The following is a 21,147-nucleotide window of genomic DNA, read 5'->3' on the forward strand; positions in this document are numbered from 1 at the left end:
CGTTTGAAGAGAACCTGGTAATGTTAGTATTTATAAGCAGTTCATTTGTGTAAGCCGGGATGGAGGTGCCACATTGCGTAAGCCTAAAGATAAATTGAGATAGCTGATGTTTAAGTAGTTCTTTTAGTGGCAGAATATTTAGATTTTGGTATAGTGGTTTTGAGGGTGTAAAAACATTATTGAAGGTCATTAGTCGTACAGCTTGCTTTTGAAGGCGTTGAAGGGAATCCAGGTGACAGTAATAAGTGTTAGCCCAAGATGATACGCAGTAAGACAGATGACAATGAATGTAGGAGAGATATAGCGCAGGAATAATATGTCTCTGGAAATAATTAGGTGATTTAATGATGAGATGTATGCCAAAAGAAACTTTCTGCGTTAGCGAATGAACGTGAAGATGATATTTCAGGTGTTTATCTAATGTCACACCCTGAAACCTGGCGCTGTTAGTAACCGGTATTTCATTGTCCCCTATCGCAAGCACCGCGGGTGCCACTTTTAGTAATGGAGAATGAAATATTACGAATGTAGTTTTAGTTGGGTTAATGTGCCGGCAATTACTACTGCACCAGTCACTGACATTTTTTTAAGTCTACGTTTAGCTTTTCTAGAAGTATGGGGATGCTTTTATGAGATGAATATATGGTTGTATCGTCCGCATATAACAAGCAGTCGGTATGGCGAAGTGTTAGGAGCAAATCGTTAATAAATAGCAGAAAAATTAAAGGGCCCAGAATAGATCCTTGAGGCACTCCTTGATTAGTAATTTTGGGACTGGAAATGCTACCGTCGACTTGGACAGCTTGCGATCTGTTAGTTAGGTAACTTTTTATAAGACTTAAGGCTGGGCCTTTAATACCGTAAGATGTGAATTTATGAAATAGAATGGCGTGATTAATAGTGTCAAAAGCCTTAGTAAGATCAACAAAGACCGCACCAAATAGTGAACCGTCATCAATAGCTAGTTTGATTTTATCAGTAAAACAAATGAGCGCCGGTTCAGTTGAAAAGCCTGGACGGAAACCTAATTGATGAGCAGAGAGTAGGTCAAACTTTTTAAGTATGACATAGGCGTTTGTACAAAATCTTTTCGATTACTTTACTAAAAAAAACGGTAGAATGCATAGCGGGCGGTAATTGTTAATACATTCACGATTACCTTTCTTGAAAACGGGAGTTATCGTACCGTTTTTAGTGAAGTTGGAAATGTGGCGTTTTTAAACATTTTGTTGATTATGTTAGCAAGAACAGGTAAAATTATATCGTTTACGAGCTTAACTCTTGAAGCGTGAATGGAATCTAAACCCGCCCCGCTTGTTTTTAATGATGATATGACAAAGTGAACTTCAGCGCTAGAAGTAGGATATAAGTAAAAAGAATGCGGACAGCGCGATAAGTGGGGAAGTGATGGTGTGTGTAGATTATTTTCGGTGTTGGCGAAATGGACGTTAAAAGCGTTAGCAATATCAATTGGCTCAGTACATGTGCTGGATTCAGTATTTATTTTAGTTATTCGCGCATGGGAATCGTTTTTGTTCAGGAACTCTTTAAGTAGCTGCCAGTTACGTTTAGTATCAGTTCCGTTAATCAATATGCGCTTTTCAAAACAGTCGCGTTTTGCACGTTTCAAAGCTGCACCAAGCGTATTAGAATATTTCTTGTAGTTAATTTGTAGCGTTGTGTTAAATGGTTGATGTTTTAGCTTCTTGTGCGTTCTATCTTTTTTGGAAATGGAACGCAATAATCCTTTAGTGATCCATGGGTTTCTTCGTTCTTTAAAACACCGAGAAATTGGGACATACGATGTGCTCTGTGTTATGCAGTTTGTTATTAGGGTTGAAAATAAGTTACAGGCTTGCTCAGGAGATTCATTTTCTGTGACATCAGTCCAATCTAATTGGTTAATTAAGGAAACAAATGTTTCTGAGTTAAACACTGATTTCGTTAGTTGTTTATGGCTTGTGGGACGAGACAAATGAGTAGACCCTATTCGGAGAAAAACAGGATAATGGTCACTGAATTGATAGTCTATTACGGCCGCAGAGGCGCTTGTTGTCAGACTGGAAAAAATGTGGTCAATTATTGTACTAGTACCTGATGGATCGCACCTAGTAGGAGCTGCGATTAATGAAGCGAAGACAAAGCTTTGAAATACGCGAACATAATCAGAGCATGAATGACTGCTAAGGTCAAGTATGTTAATGTTAATGTCGCCGCATATGATGATGTTTTTACTTTCAAAGACAAGAATGTTTAAGAGGGATTCAAGTTGCGCGCAAAAATGAGTAACAGATGATGACGGAGAGCGGTAGGTTGATGCAATGATTGTGTTTCTGCTGTTCAGTGAAAAAACGTTTTGGTCAAATTCTAGCCAGACCGATTCACAGTTCAAGTTATTAAAGCAAAGATCATGACGGCGCCTATATGACACCGATGAATCAATAAAGATAGCAGATCCGCCACCACGGGTAGAGTCATGGTTGCAATACTCAGAAATATAGTTAGATAAGCCATACAGATTACCGTCGTTATTTGTTAACCATGTTTCAGAAAGGCATATGAAGGAAAACCTCTGATTGACTGCTGATAGGAAGTGTATGAGGTCATCATGATGCTTCTTTAGGCTACGCACGTTGAAGTGAATCAGTGATAGAGCTGGAGGGTCATCCTTAAGGAATGTCTTAGTCTGCTGATAAGAAAAAGCAGACGAATCCATGGTTGTTCAACCTATGTTAGTCGCAACTATCTATTGAAAATAGACAGATGGCCTGGTTAGCGTATACGAAACACGCGGCTGTCATCACTCTTTCTGGCCTTGATTACGCAGGAATCCGTCCACAGATGCTTCCAATTCTTAGCCTTTTTTTAGTTCCAAAGCCTGAGCAAACAGCCTCTTCTTTTCCGGGGTTAGGTGATCATTAACAAATACGGGTCTGTCCGTGTCCTTGCGAAAGCCAATGACACCTGTCGTAATTCGTGCTTTCCGTGCTTTGGAAGCAAAGTCTGCTTTCTTTGCCCTGGAGCAATACCTCGCAATAATGTTTGATCCATTTTTTGCCGGGACACGGTGGGCAACATCGATGTCCTTCAGCTTAACGGGGCACCCAACTTTTTCGCCGATTGCCTGCACAACAGCGAGACTGTTTTCCCCTTCTGTGTTAGGAATGCCTTTTATCTCGACATTGTTTAGGCGTGAATATTGCTCCAAGGCAGCCAGACGATTACCTAGTTGTTTATTCTCGTCCCTCTGCTCTTTGTTTTCCTTTGCCAATTCTTCATTTCTGCTCTTAACGGACTCATAGAGATGGCTGTGCATTTGCAAGCTCTCTTTCATTTCTGCAAGATCAGCACGAAGTAGCTCGATTTGCTTCAAAAGCTCCGCCGTGGTTGGCATGATGCAATTTTAAGAGCACTTCAAATATGACCAGGAAAACTGATAAATACTAAGAACAAGGCAATGAGCACCGCGCTAAAACTGCAAGAACTGCTGGCAGCGAGGTCATAAAATGCTGAATGCTCCTGTACAACTCCTTTACACGAGTGAATTTACTGTGTTCTGTGCATTTAGTTACAGATGCAAAAGGGCAACGTAGGCTGCAGCTGTATGTGATCCATAGAAAGATTGTAGTGTGAAAAACTCAAACTGAAATGTTAAGCTCTAACTCTTGTCTGTGTTGTTCGTGCTTCAATCGTTTATTAAACCGCACCAACTAGCCATTGTCAACCTTTATTCAAATATGAGCATACGCAAAAGTCGAAAAAAGTTTCCCATTTGTGTTGTTGGATGCTGTTCTATGTGGCATCTACGTTAACTTTTAAACATTGGCATGTTTATATATATGATGTCTATATATAACGTTGATGTCACGTGATCACTTGATTGTTGCAACATCAAAAACGCACCGTTAAGACAACGTGATAATTGTATTGCTGTTGCAACGTTAAAAACAGCAAGTTGAAGCTATGTAGCACCAGAAACGTTAATACAACGTTATATTTCACTGTCTAATGTTGCCGACATTAGTTGCATTCAAACAACGTTGACTCAGCACTCTGCGTTACTTGGGAAGCTTTGCTACATATACAACATAATAACCTCTAAAAGGAAATAAAGCAGGTTCTCTCAGCCATGCTGCGTGTCATGAAAGTGTGCCTCTAGCTTGAGCTTCTTGAGTGCAGCGACATTCCTTTTCGCTGCGCTCTTTAGGTGCAGTTCACTTGATGATATTTGCATAGAGCCATACTAGCAAAGCTATTTTTGCTGGTAATCAGAGAAGTGAAGCTACTTAGCATAAATTAAAAAGTATGTGTTTATACTCAACATTTTACTCATAATCTTTAAGCATGGTCGCTGCACACATCGGCATAGCCCACTGTGTACTACTATGTTGACCAGCTCGCAAAAACAATATAGCACTCGTGAAAAGGGACAAGTAAACGAGACGGTTGTGCCATCCTGTTTCTCTATCCTTAGCCACCTTGGAATAAAACTAAATGGCACTGTTTGTGGTCAGGCTAGCACGTTACTTCTGGAGCGTGAAATATTGGTGATATACTTAAATATGGGCGAGATACTTCACTGTAGCTGAGGATTATGCAACTTCATTCACGCAAGCCAAACGTCACTTTTATGGAACCACGCTACCTTCTTTGCTGCGCAACAATCCTAAACGGTTCTGGAAAACTATAAAACCCGGAGAGATGGATGGCATTTCACTAATCGATTCTAATGATTGTCCAATTGTCAAGGAGGATGTCTCTATTGTACTAAACAATACAGTTTGCTCAGTTTTAACTCCTGAAACCACTCAGAACCTTCCTTCATTTCCGTCCTACTCGCATTCGCTCATGAATTGTATTACCTTCAGTCCAAGTGGCATTGTTCATGTCATCGACAACATAAAAAATTCGTCAGCTGCTAGAACTGACGGTATCAATACCACGGTGCTCAAAACATTAAACATGTAACCAGTGTTATATTATCGCTAATATTTCAGCAATCACTAGATACAGGTTCTGTACCAGAGAACTGGCGGATCGGGAAGCTCGTCCCTGTCTTCAAGAAAGGTAGTCAGTCGTCTCCTAACAATTACCGTCCTATATCTATCACCAGTTTCTGTTGCAAAATAATGGGGCATATCGTGTACTCTGAAGTAGCGCGTTTTTTGTCTGCTAACACTTTTTTCCGTCCCAATCAGCATGGTTTTCGTCCCGGTTATTCTTGTGAAACTCAACTAGCCTTCTTCCTGCATGAAATTCACTCGCACCTTCATAATAATATCCTCGTTGATGCCTATTTCTTGATTTCGAAAAAGCATTTGATAAGGTTTCCCATTGACACTTACTGCTTAAACTTTCATCCCTGAACATAGACCCCTCCGTGCTCAATTGGATTCGTGAATTCCTAACCCATCGCAGGCAGTTGTTGCTAACTCCTGCAAATCTCCCTCTTTTGTGTTCACTCTGGCGTTCCACAAGGTACGGTACTAGGCCCCCTCCTCTTTTCAATTTACATTAACGACTGGCCACGTAACATCAACTCTAACATTAGATTATTCGCTGATGATTGCGTGCTCTATCACCCTGTAACTAATATCTTACATTCTTCTCTTTTACAGAAATATCTTAACACTATACAGGAATGGTGTAAGGACTGGTTAATGTCCCTAAATATTAACAAAACTTTTGTAATGACTTTACATCGATGTAAACACTACATCGCTAACACTTACACTCTACACAATTACCCTGTAGCCGCTGCTAACACTAGCAAATACTTTGGTGTTCATATCTCATCTGATTTAACATGGTCACAACGCATCATTGGCATTAGTAACTCTGCTAATCGAGTTCTCGGATACCTTCGTCGCAACCTTGCCTCGGCACCTTCTTCTACTAAACTAATAGCATATAAAACACTCGTAAGGCCTAAACCTGAGTACGCTAATGCCATTTTGATCCTCATCAAGCTAACCTTTCTACTATGCGCGCATCCATCCAGAACCGTGCTTCCAGATTCATTATCGCGAATTACTCGACTAACATAAGTGTGTCAGCAGTCAAATCTCAACTTGCAACTCGCCGCTCGCCGGAAAGTTTCACGTTTGTGCCTGTATCAGAAGTTCTTCCATTCCTTGCGACCAGGCGATGCATTCAACAGATCTGCACATCGGACATCGCGCCATTCTCACCATAACGCCGTCTATTCCGTACGTTCAAAAACAAAGACATTCCAGAAGTCATTTTTCCTGCAGACTGCGCAAAACGAACGACCTTCTCGCCCACGTCGCCATGTCATCCCAGTTTGCCCAATTTAAAACTGCAGTAAAAAGCCATATTTTATCCTTGTAAATGTGATGTACTGCTGCTTTTCTTTTTTTTTGTTTTTACTGTTGGTGCTGTTTTTGCTTTCTTTTTATCTATCATGTTTTCTTGCCCACCCCTCATGTAATGTCTCTGGGGACCCTTGAGGTACCAATAAACGAAATAAACAAAATAATTCTTCCGGTTAACCTCGCTGCCTTCCTCTTCTCTTTATCTCCCACTCTACCCATATCTCCAGTTTCGTTGTAGTACTGGTACAAGAATAACACTAAGGTGCCTTACAACAATACAACATGCGACATTTTGAGCCGTGACATGAGAGATCAACCTGCAACGTATGAAGTAGCCGAATGTAATTACTTGCGAAGTTGTTCTAGCATCAACCTGGGGTGTAGTACGACATATAACAACTAAGTGATTTTTATCGGTTGATGAAATGCAATACACAGAAAACACCCAATGTATATTGAGCGAAGTGTAACATTGCACATGTAGTCATAGCCACCTTTCTTGCAATAATTGTGCCATACTGATCTCACCCTCTTTGGAATATACACCTGGGATGGGTACTGTAATCATAATTTTATGTGCACAGATATTTTGCACAATGTGGGAACAGTCATTGACGGGTCTTCCAAGTTAGTGCTTGAAGTTTGGCAGAAAATGATATAACTGAGAAGGAACGAGTATAATAACTGCGAATGTAAAGAGGAGGTTGGGATGTTGTAAAATATTCACGCATTACTTCTGCTGTCGTAAAATTGTACTAACCAGGTTTCTCATATCAACAGTCGATTGCAGAGTTTCTCAAAGTGGGGCGCCGCGGAACCCAGGGTTCTGCAGGCCCAAGGGCGGTTTCAGCAGACGATTCAGGGAGGCAACAGCCCCCCTAAAATTGGCGCCTGCCCCCATTTGCCCCCTTTAGAGCAAGCATAATTAAAACACACCGCATATCTTTCACGCCACTCTGCACCCCTGAAGGAACCTACTTGACGTGGGTGCCCCCCCCCAATAAAATAATCCTGGCACCGCACCTGCACAGGCCTCTCCTCGGAGGTTTCGCGAGTCGCTAAGCAATTTTCTCTGGTTCCGCTCACATCTACTCACGCACTACGGGTTCATCTAGTCACATGGCAAACACGAGGTGCGATCGATCAATGGAAGCTCTATTTCTCACGCCGGACTGTCAATAAATACATCTTAGTGCATGACAGAGACATGCGAGCTGCACAATAAACTTATTGTTCACCTAGGCAATCGATTAACTTGTGTATGGATAGTGTGTTCAGCTGCATGTTAGATAATAATTTTTATATAATGTTGCTTTTGAATTTATTGCACGTAAATCCAGTGTGAACCGAAGGAAAAACGATTGCATAAAAGCGGAGAAGGGGGAGAGGTTCCTTGGCAGTTAGTGGAGTTAGACGGGGTTCACTGAGACCAACATGCTTGGGAACCACTGGTCTACTGTATAGGTTGCAGACACTTTTGGAAACTAGAACTTATAATGAAACACCAAATACGGTGTACATTTTAAAGTACTTAAAGGAGTTCATGCTGCTTTTCTCGCTAAATTTACATTTGAAAACAGGTATAAAAGGCATCTTTTATGTGCTAGGATCATAGGGCTTATTGCTCAATAAAATGCCTATTCTAATCTGTGTTTTGCTTGCATATAGTGTCGCTCTGCAGCATTCCAATTTATGCAATGATTGAAAATGCCATACTTTCTCCTGGTTGCGTCTTGTTCCGCTGCTGCAGCACATTAAGTTATCCAAGGAATACTTTGACCATAATACACAAACTACAACAAAGAATTGCCTTGTAAGCAAGTTTTCTGCAATAGTATCTATTTTCATGAGCTTGCCTGGCAGCAGCCAAGGTTAAATTGAAGCTTGCTTTGAAAAAAGTCACAGTTTCGCCGCAAGGGCGAAACAATGAATGCGATAGCAAGAAACTAATGCTATACGAAGTGAGGCTCGCCAATGGATACTCTCAGTTTGAACAGCGGTCCTGTTGCAAAGGTGGCCGAAGTAGAGAAGGAAACTAGCATGCTTCAAGTGTCGAGCTGTGACACTTTATAGTTCGCGCTCATCTTCTGTTTGTTCGTTTAGCAGCATCCCTTGAGCTCGAGTGGCTTTCGTACGCTCCGTAACATGAGCACGGACATCACGGTGAAAGCTCGAAACATCCCTCTTCCCCTAACCACGAGAAAACCGCGCGAGCAGACAGCGAAAGGGCAATGTTCTCTCTGCGAAAATATAAGAAGAAGCGAGCAAGCTCGCCGACGACTTTTAAATCCGCCACTCGCGGTCCTCGCGCCATCTCGCTGGTAATGGAGAAGCGCTTATAAGCGCCTGCCGTCTCTGTGTCCTGCCAGCGGTAAAGGGTGTGTATATAACGCTCGCCGTTAGGTACCTGAAGGATCTGCGCTTTCTGGCGTAGTGGTTAGCGCCACGCGCTGCGGAATGACAGGTCGCTGGTTCGATTCCGCGCTTCTGAAGCATTTTTCTGAATTGTTTTTCTTTGGGACTTTGATATATATATATATATATATATATATATATATATATATATATATATATACTTATACACAGCAGTGAATGACGGCGATAGCAAAATCCAGCCGAGAATGTCCACATAATTGCTGTCGCAATAAAATTCTTGCAGAGATCCCTGTAGGAGTCTAGCGTGCGTCCAACCAGCGCGCATAATTGTAGGGGGAATTACGAGGATTTTATTTATTGGTAAGGGTCTCGGGGAGCTCGATGTATTTAAACGATTGCTTGTCTCTGTACGCATGCACGCCACCTAATTATTCCTTCCCAGAGGGTGATCCCCACTTGGCTTTCCACTGAATGTGCCAATGATGGGTTCGTACCTGGAAATCTGTTGGAAACCTCTCTAATTTAGCATGTGATGAGTACACGATGTTGTTCCTAACACACTCTAAATAATGTACATTTATTTTATTTATTTATTTACAAATACTGCTATCTCGATAGAACGAGACATAGCAGGAGTGGGTACATAAGTAAATAAAACTACAAGCATACAAAACATACAAGCATACAATCATACAAAGCAGAAGAGGGGACACAAGTTACAATGCATGATACTCGACATACAATAAGGCATCATTAAAGCATCACAAAATGTGGTTCGGCAATTCTTCCACAAACTGTTCATTTGGCCTTTCCCGCAAGAAGCCATCTAGGCTGTTCCAAATTTCGACAACGCTTGGAAAAAAAGAGTATTTAAAGCAATTTACAAATGGCTGAAAAGGAATAATATTAAGTGGGTGGGATCGGCGCGTGGCACGCCTAGTGGAATGACTGAAATGTATCGGCGCTTGGATGCGACTGTGGCCGTGTACAATCTGATGAAGCAGTGCGATACGCTCAAGCATGCGTCGATGAGCCAAAGGTTCTAACGACAAAGCGCATGCGTGAGCAGAAGGAGAAAAATCGCGGTCATATCTGCGAAAAATGAACCGTATTGCTTTCTTTTGTATGGCCTCAAGCTTATTAATGTCAACTGCAGTGTAGGACAGCTCAAGGGATGCTGCTAAACGAACAAACAGAAGATGAGCGCGAACTATAAAGTGTCACAGCTCGACACTTGAAGCATGCTAGTTTCCTTCGCTACTTCGGCCACCTTTGCAACAGGACCGCTGTTCAAACTGAGAGTATCCATTGGCGAGCCTCACTTCGTATAGCATTAGTTTCTTGCTATCGCATTCATTGTTTCGCCCTTGCGGCGAAACTGTGACTTTTTTCAAAGCAAGCTTCAATTTAACCTTGGCTGCTGCCAGGCAAGCTCATGAAAATAGATACTATTGCAGAAAACTTGCTTACAAGGCAATTCTTTGTTGTAGTTTGTGTATTATGGTCAAAGTATTCCTTGGATAACTTAATGTGCTGCAGCAGCGGAACAAGACGCAACCAGGAGAAAGTATGGCATTTTCAATCATTGCATAAATTGGAATGCTGCAGAGCGACACTATATGCAAGCAAAACACAGATTAGAATAGGCATTTTATTGAGCAATAAGCCCTATGATCCTAGCACATAAAAGATGCCTTTTATACCTGTTTTCAAATGTAAATTTAGCGAGAAAAGCAGCATGAACTCCTTTAAGTACTTTAAAATGTACACCGTATTTGGTGTTTCATTATAAGTTCTAGTTTCCAAAAGTGTCTGCAACCTATACAGTAGACCAGTGGTTCCCAAGCATGTTGGTCTCAGTGAACCCCGTCTAACTCCACTAACTACCAAGGAACCTCTCCCCCTTCTCCGCTTTTATGCAATCGTTTTTCCTTCGGTTCACACTGGATTTACGTGCAATAAATTCAAAAGCAACATTATATAAAAATTATTATCTAACATGCAGCTGAACACACTATCCATACACAAGTTAATCGAGTGCCTAGGTGAACAATAAGTTTATTGTGCAGCTCGCATGTCTCTGTCATGCACTAAGATGTATTTATTGACAGTCCGGCGTGAGAAATAGAGCTTCCATTGATCGATCGCACCTCGTGTTTGCCATGTGACTAGATGAACCCGTAGTGCGTGAGTAGATGTGAGCGGAACCAGAGAAAATTGCTTAGCGACTCGCGAAACCTCCGAGGAGAGGCCTGTGCAGGTGCGGTGCCAGGATTATTTTATTGGGGGGGGGGGGCACCCACGTCAAGTAGGTTCCTTCAGGGGTGCAGAGTGGCGTGAAAGATATGCGGTGTGTTTTAATTATGCTTGCTCTAAAGGGGGCAAATGGGGGCAGGCGCCAATTTTAGGGGGGCTGTTGCCTCCCTGAATCCTCTGCTGAAACCGCCCTTGGGCCTGCAGAACCCTGGGTTCCGCGGCGCCCACTTTGAGAAACTCTGCAATCGACTGTTGATATGAGAAACCTGGTTAGTACAATTTTACGACAGCAGAAGTAATGCGTGAATATTTTACAACATCCCAACCTCCTCTTTACATTCGCAGTTATTATACTCGTTCCTTCTCAGTTATATCATTTTCTGCCAAACTTCAAGCACTAACTTGGAAGACCCGTCAATGACTGTTCCCACATTGTGCAAAATATCTGTGCACATAAAATTATGATTACAGTACCCATCCCAGGTGTATATTCCAAAGAGGGTGAGATCAGTATGGCACAATTATTGCAAGAAAGGTGGCTATGACTACATGTGCAATGTTACACTTCGCTCAATATACATTGGGTGTTTTCTGTGTATTGCATTTCATCAACCGATAAAAATCACTTAGTTGTTATATGTCGTACTACACCCCAGGTTGATGCTAGAACAACTTCGCAAGTAATTACATTCGGCTACTTCATACGTTGCAGGTTGATCTCTCATGTCACGGCTCAAAATGTCGCATGTTGTATTGTTGTAAGGCACCTTAGTGTTATTCTTGTACCAGTACTACAACGAAACTGGAGATATGGGTAGAGTGGGAGATAAAGAGAAGAGGAAGGCAGCGAGGTTAACCGGAAGAATTATTTTGTTTATTTCGTTTATTGGTACCTCAAGGGTCCCCAGAGACATTACATGAGGGGTGGGCAAGAAAACATGATAGATAAAAAGAAAGCAAAAACAGCACCAACAGTAAAAACAAAAAAAGAAAAGCAGCAGTACATCACATTTACAAGGATAAAATATGGCTTTTTACTGCAGTTTTAAATTGGGCAAACTGGGATGACATGGCGACGTGGGCGAGAAGGTCGTTCGTTTTGCGCAGTCTGCAGGAAAAATGACTTCTGGAATGTCTTTGTTTTTGAACGTACGGAATAGACGGCGTTATGGTGAGAATGGCGCGATGTCCGATGTGCAGATCTGTTGAATGCATCGCCTGGTCGCAAGGAATGGAAGAACTTCTGATACAGGCACAAACGTGAAACTTTCCGGCGAGCGGCGAGTTGCAAGTTGAGATTTGACTGCTGACACACTTATGTTAGTCGAGTAATTCGCGATAATGAATCTGGAAGCACGGTTCTGGATGGATGCGCGCATAGTAGAAAGGTTAGCTTGATGAGGATCAAAAATGGCATTAGCGTACTCAGGTTTAGGCCTTACGAGTGTTTTATATGCTATTAGTTTAGTAGAAGAAGGTGCCGAGGCAAGGTTGCGACGAAGGTATCCGAGAACTCGATTAGCAGAGTTACTAATGCCAATGATGCGTTGTGACCATGTTAAATCAGATGAGATATGAACACCAAAGTATTTGCTAGTGTTAGCAGCGGCTACAGGGTAATTGTGTAGAGTGTAAGTGTTAGCGATGTAGTGTTTACATCGATGTAAAGTCATTACAAAAGTTTTGTTAATATTTAGGGACATTAACCAGTCCTTACACCATTCCTGTATAGTGTTAAGATATTTCTGTAAAAGAGAAGAATGTAAGATATTAGTTACAGGGTGATAGAGCACGCAATCATCAGCGAATAATCTAATGTTAGAGTTGATGTTACGTGGCCAGTCGTTAATGTAAATTGAAAAGAGGAGGGGGCCTAGTACCGTACCTTGTGGAACGCCAGAGTGAACACAAAAGAGGGAGATTTGCAGGAGTTAGCAACAACTGCCTGCGATGGGTTAGGAATTCACGAATCCAATTGAGCACGGAGGGGTCTATGTTCAGGGATGAAAGTTTAAGCAGTAAGTGTCAATGGGAAACCTTATCAAATGCTTTTTCGAAATCAAGAAATAGGCATCAACGAGGATATTATTATGAAGGTGCGAGTGAATTTCATGCAGGAAGAAGGCTAGTTGAGTTTCACAAGAATAACCGGGACGAAAACCATGCTGATTGGGACGGAAAAAAGTGTTAGCAGACAAAAAACGCGCTACTTCAGAGTACACGATATGCCCCATTATTTTGCAACAGAAACTGGTGATAGATATAGGACGGTAATTGTTAGGAGACGACTGACTACCTTTCTTGAAGACAGGGACGAGCTTCCCGATCCGCCAGTTCTCTGGTACAGAACCTGTATCTAGTGATTGCTGAAATATTAGCGATAATATAACACTGGTTACATGTTTAATGTTTTGAGCACCGTGGTATTGATACCGTCAGTTCTAGCAGCTGACGAATTTTTTATGTTGTCGATGACATGAACAATGCCACTTGGACTGAAGGTAATACAATTCATGAGCGAATGCGAGTAGGACGGAAATGAAGGAAGGTTCTGAGTGGTTTCAGGAGTTAAAACTGAGCAAACTGTATTGTTTAGTACAATAGAGACATCCTCCTTGACAATTGGACAATCATTAGAATCGATTAGTGAAATGCCATCCATCTCTCCGGGTTTTATAGTTTTCCAGAACCGTTTAGGATTGTTGCGCAGCAAAGAAGGTAGCGTGGTTCCATAAAAGTGACGTTTGGCTTGCGTGAATGAAGTTGCATAATCCTCAGCTACAGTGAAGTATCTCGCCCATATTTAAGTATATCACCAATATTTCACGCTCCAGAAGTAACGTGCTAGCCTGACCACAAAACAGTGCCATTTAGTTTTATTCCAAGGTGGCTAAGGATAGAGAAACAGGATGGCACAACCGTCTCGTTTACTTGTCCCTTTTCACGAGTGCTATATTGTTTTTGCGAGCTGGTCAACATAGTAGTACACAGTGGGCTATGCCGATGTGTGCAGCGACCATGCTTAAAGATTATGAGTAAAATGTTGAGTATAAACACATACTTTTTAATTTATGCTAAGTAGCTTCACTTCTCTGATTACCAGCAAAAATAGCTTTGCTAGTATGGCTCTATGCAAATATCATCAAGTGAACTGCACCTAAAGAGCGCAGCGAAAAGGAATGTCGCTGCACTCAAGAAGCTCAAGCTAGAGGCACACTTTCATGACACGCAGCATGGCTGAGAGAACCTGCTTTATTTCCTTTTAGAGGTTATTATGTTGTATATGTAGCAAAGCTTCCCAAGTAACGCAGAGTGTTGAGTCAACGTTGTTTGAATGCAACTAATGTCGGCAACATTAGACAGTGAAATATAACGTTGTATTAACGTTTCTGGTGCTACATAGCTTCAACTTGCTGTTTTTAACGTTGCAACAGCAATACAATTATCACGTTGTCTTAACGGTGCGTTTTTGATGTTGCAACAATCAAGTGATCACGTGACATCAACGTTATATATAGACATCATTATATATAAACATGCCAATGTTTAAAAGTTAACGTAGATGCCACATAGAACAGCATCCAACAACACAAATGGGAAACTTTTTTCGACTTTTGCGTATGCTCATATTTGAATAAAGGTTGACAATGGCTAGTTGGTGCGGTTTAATAAACGATTGAAGCACGAACAACACAGACAAGAGTTAGAGCTTAACATTTCAGTTTGAGTTTTTCACACTACAATCTTTCTATGGATCACATACAGCTGCAGCCTACGTTGCCCTTTTGCATCTGTAACTAAATGCACAGAACACAGTAAATTCACTCGTGTAAAGGAGTTGTACAGGAGCATTCAGCATTTTATGACCTCGCTGCCAGCAGTTCTTGCAGTTTTAGCGCGGTGCTCATTGCCTTGTTCTTAGTATTTATCAGTTTTCCTGGTCATATTTGAAGTGCTCTTAAAATTGCATCATGCCAACCACGGCGGAGCTTTTGAAGCAAATCGAGCTACTTCGTGCTGATCTTGCAGAAATGAAAGAGAGCTTGCAAATGCACAGCCATCTCTATGAGTCCGTTAAGAGCAGAAATGAAGAATTGGCAAAGGAAAACAAAGAGCAGAGGGACGAGAATAAACAACTAGGTAATCGTCTGGCTGCCTTGGAGCAATATTCACGCCTAAACAATGTCGAGATAAAAGGCATTCCTAACACAGAAGGGGAAAACAGTCTCGCTGTTGTGCAGGCAATCGGCGAAAAAGTTGGGTGCCCCGTTAAGCTGAAGGACATCGATGTTGCCCACCGTGTCCCGGCAAAAAATGGATCAAACATTATTGCGAGGTATTGCTCCAGGGCAAAGAAAGCAGACTTTGCTTCCAAAGCACGGAAAGCACGAATTACGACAGGTGTCATTGGCTTTCGCAAGGACACGGACAGACCCGTATTTGTTAATGATCACCTAACCCCGGAAAAGAAGAGGCTGTTTGCTCAGGCTTTGGAACTAAAAAAAGGCTAAGAATTGGAAGCATCTGTGGACGGATTCCTGCGTAATCAAGGCCAGAAAGAGTGATGACAGCCGCGTGTTTCGTATACGCTAACCAGGCCATCTGTCTATTTTTCAATAGATAGTTGCGACTAACATAGGTTGAACAACCATGGATTCGTCTGCTTTTTCTTATCAGCAGACTAAGACATTCCTTAAGGATGACCCTCCAGCTCTATCACTGATTCACTTCAACGTGCGTAGCCTAAAGAAGCATCATGATGACCTCATACACTTCCTATCAGCAGTCAATCAGAGGTTTTCCTTCATATGCCTTTCTGAAACATGGTTAACAAATAACGACGGTAATCTGTATGGCTTATCTAACTATATTTCTGAGTATTGCAACCATGACTCTACCCGTGGTGGCGGATCTGCTATCTTTATTGATTCATCGGTGTCATATAGGCGCCGTCATGATCTTTGCTTTAATAACTTGAACTGTGAATCGGTCTGGCTAGAATTTGACCAAAACGTTTTTTCACTGAACAGCAGAAACACAATCATTGCATCAACCTACCGCTCTCCGTCATCATCTGTTACTCATTTTTGCGCGCAACTTGAATCCCTCTTAAACATTCTTGTCTTTGAAAGTAAAAACATCATCATATGCGGCGACATTAACATTAACATACTTGACCTTAGCAGTCATTCATGCTCTGATTATGTTCGCGTATTTCAAAGCTTTGTCTTCGCTTCATTAATCGCAGCTCCTACTAGGTGCGATCCATCAGGTACTAGTACAATAATTGACCACATTTTTTCCAGTCTGACAACAAGCGCCTCTGCGGCCGTAATAGACTATCAATTCAGTGACCATTATCCTGTTTTTCTCCGAATAGGGTCTACTCATTTGTCTCGTCCCACAAGCCATAAACAACTAACGAAATCAGTGTTTAACTCAGAAACATTTGTTTCCTTAATTAACCAATTAGATTGGACTGATGTCACAGAAAATGAATCTCCTGAGCAAGCCTGTAACTTATTTTCAACCCTAATAACAAACTGCATAACACAGAGCACATCGTATGTCCCAATTTCTCGGTGTTTTAAAGAACGAAGAAACCCATGGATCACTAAAGGATTATTGCGTTCCATTTCCAAAAAGATAGAACGCACAAGAAGCTAAAACATCAACCATTTAACACAACGCTACAAATTAACTACAAGAAATATTCTAATACGCTTGGTGCAGCTTTGAAACGTGCAAAACGCGACTGTTTTGAAAAGCGCATATTGATTAACGGAACTGATACTAAACGTAACTGGCAGCTACTTAAAGAGTTCCTGAACAAAAACGATTCCCATGCGCGAATAACTAAAATAAATACTGAATCCAGCACATGTACTGAGCCAATTGATATTGCTAACGCTTTTAACGTCCATTTCGCCAACACCGAAAATAATCTACACACACCATCACTTCCCCACTTATCGCGCTGTCCGCATTCTTTTTACTTATATCCTACTTCTAGCGCTGAAGTTCACTTTGTCATATCATCATTAAAAACAAGCGGGGCGGGTTTAGATTCCATTCACGCTTCAAGAGTTAAGCTCGTAAACGATATAATTTTACCTGTTCTTGCTAACATAATCAACAAAATGTTTAAAAACGCCACATTTCCAACTTCACTAAAAACGGTACGATAACTCCCGTTTTCAAGAAAGGTAATCGTGAATGTATTAACAATTACCGCCCGCTATGCATTCTACCGTTTTTTTAGTAAAGTAATCGAAAAGATTTTGTACAAACGCCTATGTCATACTTAAAAAGTTTGACCTACTCTCTGCTCATCAATTAGGTTTCCGTGCAACTATATAATGCTTAATTTCTTTTGCCAAACATGAACATCTATGGAACACTCTCAATGAACATATTAACGTGTTTAAGAGTGCCAATATACATAGGGCAGTTCAGACTCCAGTGAATCACGTTACTAAGAGTCCGGTAATAATAGCATTAGGCAATGAAGTCTAGTAGGGAAAAGAAATGAAAGTGTCCAACTTGCTTTTGCGTGGATACGGCCGCATCAAGTATGTATTCAGAGGAATGCTTCATCTACCACCAGGTAAAAGGCAATGTGGCCAATCCTGCCCAGCGGTTCATCAGGGGGAAATCATTCATTCTTTTAAAGAATAATGTCATGCAGCTTGCTTTGGCTGAACAGTCCACCATCTGAACCGTTCCCATGGCGCCGCACTTCAACGTAGAGAAACCTCGAGAAATTGGAAACATTTCTTGGCCCGTACTACCTTACTTGTCTCTTACGATAGCTTAACGGTGGAGGATGAGAGAAAAAGTGATATAAAACCGTCCATACAACTTCACCGCCTGCAATATGAGGCTTGCTTTTCCAACATTTTTTGTTGATTTTACGTCAATACACCGACACCCTGTGCTTGTCGAAATCACGAAACAATGAATATCTGGCGCATCAAGAGGAAGAGTGTACCTTTAGCATGCGTTGCAGACGGCAAGCCTTCATTTTCTGAAAAAAAAAAGCTTTTGTAGTTGTAGTCCTTACTTTATGGCAGGGCATTCGATGGCAACATGTTTTCCATCAATTGCTACCACACAGTGGGGCATGTTCCAACACTCCTCGTACTCTCTTGCAATCTGAGGGATGAAAAAAACGCACATATGTGAAAATGACATACTCGTCATGTATATCCAGTCGCAGTCAAGGTGAATGTTCAATACGTATGCCACGAGTTACAGGCGCAATATATGCAACACGGGTTGATTGCGTAATGTTTACACGTAGCCACTCGCTCGCACTTGGTGGACAAGCAGCATATTGCCCCGAGTCTTATATTTCATGAGTTGAAGCTTCACCCACAAGGACTGTGGGCAACGCGCTGCGCAGGCCTCGCCGTGATGTGTAGGAAGCTTCGCGATTGTTTTGGAACAATCCGTTAAGACTGCGCGCCGCACGAGAATGTTCCAGCTTTGTCGAGAGATAACGCCGCCAACAGCGATATTGCTGGAAAGTTCGATGGCGCCTGTACAAAAGCCGACGCGTTTGACTGCTTGTCAATTGATCGACGGTCGACGCTCTGTCCGCCGCCATCAGTGTATTGAATCTTTCGCCCACAAGCAATTCTTTCTTTCGGTGTTCCTTTCAGACAGATGGCTTCCTTTCAGACAGATGGAGTCTCGCCGGACACCCAGACAGCATTATAGAGGGAAAGGAGGGCTTTTTGAATTTCAGAGGGGAGGTGTTTGATATACTGACCGATCGCAGCCTTGTGTGGATTTATTGCAGCTGTTTAGTCGTGCCTGTAGCTTAGCTAAGGGAAAACGTTCGTTGTATGCCTCGTGTTTTGAGCATTTGCGCACTAGTTTCTGTTTCTAGGCTGGTGTTTTGTATGGTTGGAAAGCTTAGGAATAGTGGGATCAGTGCTGGGCAGTATCGAAGATACATGTATCTTAAATACTATCTTAGATACTCCTTGTATATCTTGTATCCTATCACGATACGTCTCGCAAAACGTGTATCACTATCTGTATTTCTGATTCATGGAAAAATGTATCGTGTATCTTAAGATACAAGATACTCAGATCGCAGCACCACCGTGCGAAATAAACTTTGGCTGAACTCCGCTTCTCAAGCTGGTACTGCTGTCACTCTAATTCACCAGAGTAAAACGAAAGGCAGTTACATTATTTTATCTTTCCGCCAGAGTTTTCCGGCGAGGATAACCGTTGAGCTCTGATCGTCCCTGTTGGTGAAACAGTCACATGGTGGCGCTCGCGCCACCATGTGACTGTTTGTATCTAATCCACCGTGTGAACGATCTATAGCCATGGCCAAAAAGACCGTAAAGTGTTCAGGATACGGAATGGGGCGGAAAATAGAGGTTTGTGAGGATGAGACGACAGAGACAGCTGACGCCAAGTGTAAGCAATGCGAGTTAGAGGCGAAAATGGAAATAATGATGGCCGCCCAGAATGAGCTCATGGTGAGAATCTCCGAGCTGGAGAAAGCGGTAGCGACAGAGCGGGAAAAAACGATGGCTATGGCGGAAAGGCTTAAGTCAGCCGAGGAGGGATTAGCAAAGGTAGCCATGCCAGCAAAGGTAGCAAGCGACAGCGGCAACAATGGGGCATCGACCCCGACAGTGGTAGGCGCGAAGGGGGAAACAGGTTTGGAAAAGACAGGTGCAAGGGTCACAGGACCCACTTTCCGCGAAGTAGTCTTGGGAACGGGAGGGGACAAAACAACAGCAGTAGCACGCGCTAGTAACCGGGGCAGTGGCCAGGTGCGGGAGAGTCCAGCAGAAAAGTCGGATCACGTGATAATCGCCGGGGACTCGAATTAACTACATGCGCAGAAGCAATCGAGGAAAGGGTGAGAGGCGACAAACGAGTTTTAATAGGGAAGTTCCCGGGACATAGGCTGGGATCAGTGATGAGACAAGCTAGCGCAGAACTCGCAACTAAGTCTAATGGACGTAACCTCGTGATAATCGCGGGAGGTCTAAACGACGTCTTGAGTAAAGAATCAGCCGAACTAGCGACCACATTGGCGAAAGGGGTCGATGACATGCGCGCCATTTCCCCTCAGGTGCAGATGATGGTATGCACAATACCGGAAGTACCAGTGCGAAATATCAGCTTGCGAAGAGCGGTTATCGTCGCAAACAAAGAGATATGGCAAATTAATCGAGAGAAAGGCATCGAGGTAGTGGAAATAAACAGAGAGGTGCACAGGTGGGGTGGTTTTCGAAGCGACGGAATACACTTCGATAGGAGGCTTGGCCATGAGGTGGGTTGGCGTCTTGCAGGACGCGCAGTAGCTTTTTTGGGGGGCACGCGGGCCCTTCGGTGCCCAAGGTAGCTTGTAATGAGGAAAACAACCAGGGGGACTCTTTGACAGGTAGTATAGCGAAAAAACAGAGAAAAGGTAAAGGAAGGGAGAAGGCTCGTGTTGCAATTAGTTACATTAACATGCAGGGTGGTAGAAAAAAGGCAAAATGGTTAGAGATTGAGGGACAGTTAAACAAGGAACAGATAGGTGTTTATGCGGTTACAGAAACACACCTTAGAGACTTGGAAGAGCCACCACATATTGAAAATTATGTTTGGGAAGGATGTAACAGGATCACATCAGAAAGGAGAGGTGGGGGGGGGGGTTGGAATGCTAATTCATAGCAGAACAAAATGGGAGAGAGTGAAACAAACGTGTTCAGAGCACATATGGGTTTCGGGCACAGTAGGTGGAAAGAAAACGTGGCTAGGTGAAGCTTACTTGTGGACGGGGAATAACTGCTGAGAAAAGAATCTGGAGATAGTGAAATGCATAAGCACCGATATTTAAGAATTTGGTCATGATGCCGAAATAATCCTTCTAGGGGACATGAACGCTCACATTCATGACCTTGACGGATATTCAGACACCAATGGCAAGTTATTGCTAGATCTCTGCGAGCAACATAGTCTTGAGATAGTTAACGTGGGGCCTAAGTGTGAGGGGCAGATCACGTGGGAAGTCGGAAACAGGCAATCGAGCATTGATTACTGTCTCATGACAGAAGGAATATATGACAAACTTAGAGACATGAGAATAGACGAAGAAGGCATTAACAGCTTGGGTAGTGATCATAAACGCATAATATTACAAATGGGATATAAAACTGAA

Source organism: Rhipicephalus sanguineus, chromosome 9 (assembly GCF_013339695.2).
Source record: "Rhipicephalus sanguineus isolate Rsan-2018 chromosome 9, BIME_Rsan_1.4, whole genome shotgun sequence".
NCBI lineage: Eukaryota > Metazoa > Arthropoda > Arachnida > Ixodida > Ixodidae > Rhipicephalus > Rhipicephalus sanguineus.